The sequence below is a fragment of the Trematomus bernacchii genome, unplaced genomic scaffold, assembly GCF_902827165.1.
Source record: "Trematomus bernacchii unplaced genomic scaffold, fTreBer1.1, whole genome shotgun sequence".
Lineage (NCBI taxonomy): Eukaryota > Metazoa > Chordata > Actinopteri > Perciformes > Nototheniidae > Trematomus > Trematomus bernacchii.
Genome location: NW_022987625.1, coordinates 3,059,398 through 3,066,737, shown reverse-complemented (window position 1 = coordinate 3,066,737; position 7,340 = coordinate 3,059,398).

Sequence of the window (7,340 nt, the reverse complement as noted above, 5' to 3'; positions counted from 1 at the left end):
AATTTAAATACATTACCAGTTAAAAATAAACGTATCAGATAGACTGTATACAATACGACACCACCCATTGGTTTCTGGACTACGGTTTTGAAGCTTCAAGGTCTGGCATTTTGGCCGAGCCTTCTTGTTTTTTTCTTACTCCATTGACCGTGGTGAAGTTAGTTTTAGGTTGAATATTCGACAGACATTCGCGGACCAGCCAGCAGCGTCAGTTTCCCCTGCTGCTGGCTGTATTACGACGGGGAGATCTTCTCCGCGAAACGAGGCTTTCACTTTCATCAACAGACTTTTCAATTACACAAGAAAAATGTTCTTTTTAATAAATCGACAGCTTCCCGATCGTGTGAATGTGAAGCAAATTCACTCTAGAGCATACATTTGTTGAACACACCTCTTTTTATTGCATTTTAATACTTTAAATACGTTTTATTAATATTTTGATGGAAACATTTGCATATTTCTTCAATAACTTCTAGATCATGTGACCTAATGACTCAAAATCAGTGCTGTATAAAACACCTCTTTTTATTGCATTTTAATACTTTAAATATTTTTATATTCATATTTTTATGGGAAATCTAGCATATTGCTTCAATACCTTCCAGGTCATGTGACCTAATCACTCAAAATCAGCTATGAATTAAATAACTACACTTGATGCATAGGACACACCTCTTTTTATTGCATTTTCACCCTCTAAATATTTTTATATTAATATTTTGATGGAAAAATGAGCATATTGCTTCAATACCTTCCAGGGGCCTCATTTATAACGCCTTGCGTAGGATTGACGTAGGAAGGTTGCTTACGTAGTACAAAGCACAAAAATAGGTACATAAATTTTCCGCCATTTTCCGATTCACAAAACGTTGCGTACCGGCGAGGGAAGTGCGTACGGCACTCCCTACGCCTGTTTCCCTTGATAAATCACAATCGACTCGTAACGCCCATATTTGCAATATGGTCTAGCTGCGGCCACGGACAGTACACGACACTACACGACACGCCCACTACACGACACGCCCACCTGACACGACACTACGGTGGCTGAGAGACATTACCGTACATGGCAGATTAAAAGCGAATTGACGACACTTATTATTATTGAGATCGTACATGGCAGATTAAAAACGAATTGCAAATGTTATTGTAGCATTTTAAGCAACTATTAGGCAAATAAATTAATAACCTAGTCTATCCGTTTGAGACACAACAGTATAACTTTCAACCCAAATCATTTTGTCAACAAACGGTGGTTTAGTCAACTTTTTTTTAATATATAAAATAGGTATTAATGAGATGATCTATTGATTATGTTTGTCTAACTGCTACACATGTATTTTATACATAAATGTAGATATTTGTGAACATCTAAATATAGTTGTTAAAGGTTTTAAGATATACATTATCACATCATGGGGTCATTAAGGAACAAATTAGGAGGGCCAGTCAGGCCACTAATGAGCTCAATCATTCACATGTATTATTATTACTTTATAAATTAAAAGTACTAGGGGTCTATTACAAAACCTTTGAAGGAATCGCATAAATTAAAATAAATGTATGGCAAGTATGATCAAATTAACATAATGTCAAGATATAGCCAATAGACAATCAACATGCTTTGAATATAAAGGAAGAAGAACAATAAACAGATGAACATTTAGGTTTTATGTGTAAATTGTGAACAAACCATCTTAATACAACTGGCAGTCTAAGACAGCAAACTAAGCTTCTTTAACTGCTGCTAGAACACTGTTTTACCATGGGGTATTTCTAACAAGACCAAAAAGATATACAAGGCTTCCAAAACAGAAGAAACCAACTCAATACAGTATTTTAATTTCCTTCAAAACGACAAAAGCACTAATAAAAACCAAATAACAATAACATAAAGGAAAAGTAATTGAAGTGGTTGCCTGTTGTAAATACCTTGGTATCTGGCTTGATGATTGTCTCTTCTCTAATAAGTCAAAGATATGTTTACTGTATATTATAAAAATGCTTGTCATGTAGGCATACTGGAGATGGGAAGGCTTTAGTCAGTGTTGTAGCTGAGATTCTTACCGTTCCAATGATGTATTAATAATAACTTGGATTTATATAGCGCCTTTCATGAGACCCAAGGTCGCTTTAAAAAGAACAGGAGTAGAAACAAACATAACAAAAGGCAGTTAGACGAACAGTTAGACAGACAACACAAATAGATTTGGGGCCAAAGACCTTGGCAGACTTGAGGGCCCTTTTGAAGGCGTCAAGCGTGGGGATGTTGCAGATCTCCGCACGGAGAGTGTTCCAGAGAGTGGGGGCTGCCATACTGAAGGCTCTGTCCCCGAAGGATCGCAGGTTGGTGCGGGGGGCCAGAGTCTGAAGACCGCAGGTTCCGGGGTAGGGCATGTGGGAATTGTATTGATTTGATACAAGCAAGCCAGTGTTTCATTGTGTCCGAGTCCAATTTGTTGAGCTCTGGGCGTGCTCCATCACGGAGTGTTGTGTTGTTTGTCTATAGGTGAATAAAATAGAATACAATTTCAGTGACTTTAATATTGGAAATAGTTAACTCCTTAAACAAGCAGCAATGGACTGGCCTGTATAATCCTATGGGACAAAGCTGGTCATACTTCCTCACTTTCAGAAGGTAACCCTTTAACTGCCAGCGCCACCATTTGGTAGAGCACATTTTGTGTCTTGATATCTTGTTGAAAAAAAAAAAAGTTGAACTCCATCTGATTCAGCCAGCTCTACCTTTTTGGTTGACATGTTATGCACAAAACAACCTCTAGATGTCACTGTGGTTCGAACAGAAAGCCCTTCAGCTAGTTTAAATCTTTATATATACGGTCTATGGTTTAAATGTCAGGCCTACAGCATGGCCACAAACCCCATCTAAAAACAGAGGCCTGATTGCATCCACCTGGGTTACTTGGCTCTACCCAATAACTATATATAATTTAACTTTAAACCACACTTAAAATAATAATATAATTATACATATGTGCATGTCAGTATAGCAGCTAATACATGTTTTTTTTTTAAAACATTCAAATGTGAAAGACACCTTCAATGAATATTTAAAATCAGATTCTTGTAAAAATGCGAGTACATGCATTGTTCCATCTGTCAAGCTAAAATATATACATATATCTTAGCTCTTAGCTTGACATGCTAACTGAACGAGCATGTTCAGTTAGCATATATGCTAACTGAACGTCGAGCATGTCAAGCTAAGAGCTAAGATATATATATATTTATATGTATTCCATTCCTTTACATTTAATATTTAAAATACAAATTAGCTAAATAAACACAATTACACTGCGCTAAACAGCCACATCGACAAACAAACGAGAACCTAAATAGTATGTAATTATATCTAAAACCACAATACGTTAATTACCTGTACTCGGTGCGCCATATTGTTTGTCTGTTCTCTGAACCTCATGTCTCTTTAAATATCCTTGCATCAGCGTCAGTGTCGTCAATTCGCTTTTAATCTGCCATGTATGGTAATGTCTCTCAGCCACCGTAGTGTCGTGTCAGGTGGGCGTGTCGTGTAGTGGGCGTGTCGTGTAGTGTCGTGTACTGGCCGCGGCCGCAGCTAGACCCTTCTCCATATTTGCCTATACATAGTCAAAGAAACGCCCATTCATTCATTCATTTTGACTGACTGCATGAAGAAGATCGCAGGAAATGAGGACAGAACAGCTAAAAAAGACATCTCACACCGTGTCAGATTTTGGTTATTGTGGGGAGGTCGAGATAAATCATATTGTTTAGTGGATGCAGTTTGAACCAGAGTAGCAGCATGGAGGTCGGATCGTCACCAAAATAAATAAATAAGTGGTCCGAAAAAAGTTAATAAAAAAAATAAAAACAAATACACATAACCTTCCTCAGGCAGTGTGTTTGTCCCGGGGACAGGAGACCCCCCCTTGATGAGAAACTGTAAGAAATGATCGGGGAATCCCTCCGGAGTGGAGTCATGACGACTGGATCTGAATTATTTTTGTTGTATTTGGTGGTTTGTGTTCCAGCTGTCGATCAGCAACTATATATCCATAATCCACCAGTTAAAGGAAATACAATGTGTTGTGTTATATTAGCTGTACAATTGACCACATATGGTGTTCTTAGTTTCCATACCTCCTGTGTTTTACGAGCGACTTATCAAGTCTTGGCAAACGGCATAAAACACGATTAAACGTGATAGTATATAAAACCATGCTCGTATCTACAACCTATAGAAATGCAAAACGGCGTCAGTTTAGACGTAATTCTGTCCTCCTGCTTACCGCATCATTTATGAGAAAACATTTCATAACATTAACACAACATATTCGAGGTGGTTTTAAATAGCATATCCGTATTTATTTATTTCTCCAAGTTATGTTTTTGTGTGCACTGAGGAGTCTCAAACAGGCGTTTGTTTAATCATTTTAAGATTGGCTTTAATCAATGTTTGAAAATGAATTCTTCATATTTGATAAATGAGAGGTAACATTTTATTTATGGTATTATTTCCACATATTTCTCTCCATTCTTCCTTCTGCCAACGGTGTCGCAGTTTCTCGTCTCTCCCGTTTGTGTGCTTAGTGCGTACGCATGGGTTAGAGTTTGCGTGGAGGACCGCACATTTTCCCGTCAAGTTAGTATTTTATAAATCGCAAACATTGCGTAGAAACTGGCGTACGCCATTTTTTGAGCGTATATCCCTTTATAAATGAGGCCCCTGGTCATGTGACCTAATCACTCAAAATCAGTGCTGGGTCAAATTACTACACTGGCTGCATAGGACACACCTCTTTTTATTGTATTTTAATACTCTAAATATTTTATATTAATATTTGTATGGGAACATTTGCATATTGCTTCATTATATATATAATATGCTCATTTTTCCATCAAAATATTAATATAAAATATTTAAAGTATTAAAATGAAATAAAAAGAGGTGTGTCCTATGCAGTCAGTGTTGACCCAGCACTGGCTTTTTTGAGTGATTACGTCACATGACCTGGAAGGTATTGAAGCAATATGCAAATGTTCCCATACAAATATTAATATAAAAATATTTAGAGTATTAAAATACAATAAAAAGAGGTGTGTCCTATGCAGCCAGTGTAGTTCTTTGACCCAGCATTTATTTTTGAGTGATTAGGCCACATGACCTGGAAGTTATTGAAGAAATAAGCAAATTTTTCCATCAAAATATTAATATAAAAATATTTAAAGTATTAAAATGCAATAAAAAGAGATGTTTCCTATGCAGCAAGTTCAGTTATTTTATCCAGCACTGATTTTGAGTCATTAGGTCACATGATCTAGAAGTTATTGAAGAAATATGCAAATGTTTCCATCAAAATATTAATAAAATGTATTTAAAGTATTAAAATGCAATAAAAAGAGGTGTGTTCAACAAATGTATGCTCTAGAGTGAATTTGCTTCACATTCACACGATCGGGAAGCTGTCGATTTATTAAAAAGAACATTTTTCTTGTGTAATTGAAAAGTCTTTTTGATGGTCACTGTAAGTGAAAGCCTCGTTTCGCGGAGAAGATCTCCCCATCGTAATACAGCCAGCAGCAGGGGAAACTGACGCTGCTGGCTGGTCCGCGAATGTCTGTCGAATATCCAACCTAAAACTAACTTCACCGCGGTTCTCCATTGTTGTTGTTTTTTGTAACCAGAAGTAACTGGAAACGGTGGAGCAGAATACAAATACATTTTAGGCGATCAAAATGTATCAGTTCATTTTTATGAAGTGAGCACACACAGTCAATGGGTTAAAGTTGTAAACCGATAACAAGACTAGCATAACCACGCTGTGATAGCATTCTGCTATCAATAGGACCATAATCTTCAAAAAGAACATTTAGCTTTATCGAAGAATAATGGAAATAACTAGCTTTTAAGACAATACACTTGTCAGGAAAGGATGAAATATATCAAATGAGAAGTAGGATAATTTTTTCATAGAACCAGACTTATTTTTGAAACCAATTGGCTAAAGTTTTAAGACTCATTTTGGCCAGTAATATGCCCGTCTCCTTATTCAGACAATCAGATGCAGCACCAACTGTCTGCATGACGGTCAAATACCATGAAGAGAACTGTCAAAAAGAAACTGGTATCGCTGAGGGTCAGCTCTGAGCAGGGGCGGTTCTAGGGGGAAACACTGACCAGGGACCCTCTGTGGCCCCCCTAAAAAAAAAAGGTTACAATATTACGATTTATTGGAACTAAATCAAATCAGAGACCCGGATGTACAGTGGAGATTAAACTGTTCATTACCTTATAAAAGCAAATACTGTTTATGTTTTTTAATTAAATTGTCACTTAAAGTTACTCAAACAAATACTCTAAATCAGGGGTTCCCAACCCCCGGGCCGCGGAGCGGTACCGGGCCGCGGAGGTGTTACTGCCGGGCCGCGAAATAGCTGTGAGTTTATCGTAATATTTGCACCTATACCAGTCATATTATTTCATCCAGTAGCCTAGTTAAACTTCCACCAGAAAACAGTTGAAAATGGCTTTTATGATGTTCGGAGGGATTCGGCGGCTCAGCCTAAGGTCTCAGGCTCTCGTTCACACGAGAAAGTTACCGGTGCGCCAAGTAGGAAGAGAACCCGGTCACCAAGGCGCGTGATGTGTGTGTGTATGTGCTCTACTCAGCTCAGCTCTGTGTGTTCGGTGTGTTTGTGTCTGGCATTTGTTTTCAAATTACCATGAACAGTAATTTACACACATCTGGCTAACTCCATAGGTATATGCGTGTAAGGCCCTAGCCAGCATGTTGATGTTTTTGTTATTGTTCCTGTTTTCATTTTTGTTTCTCTCATTTCAGTTTCAGCTTTCCTGCCCTTGATTGAACTCCACCTGCTTCCCATCACTAATTAGCCTCACCTGTGCCCCATTATCATCTCTCCCTCTGTCTACTTAGGCCCCGCTCACACGGGAACGTTTGCGTTTATGCACAGTATGCGTATTCAAAAAAGTCTTCCGTTCACATGCATTCGTTTCATTTAACGTGTCTGTTCAAACGAGGCCGCTGGAAACGCTGTAGTACATATGCCGGGACTGTAAGTGGCGCTGTAACTTCCGCCAAAATACACCAAAAGTAGCGAAGATGAGCAGCCCAGCAGCCCCCGCCGCAATGTTGCCATGGCTACCCTTCTGTTCATGCCCCGCGGTGTATTTAGCAACATGTAGTTCATGTAATTCTCCATGTCCACTTGTTGCTGATGGTTGTGGTAGAGGAGCTGTATATTTTTGCACTAATATCTGTAGCATGGTCAGTAGCAGTAGCACTAGCAGTAGCTACTGACAGGTGTGTGTGGCG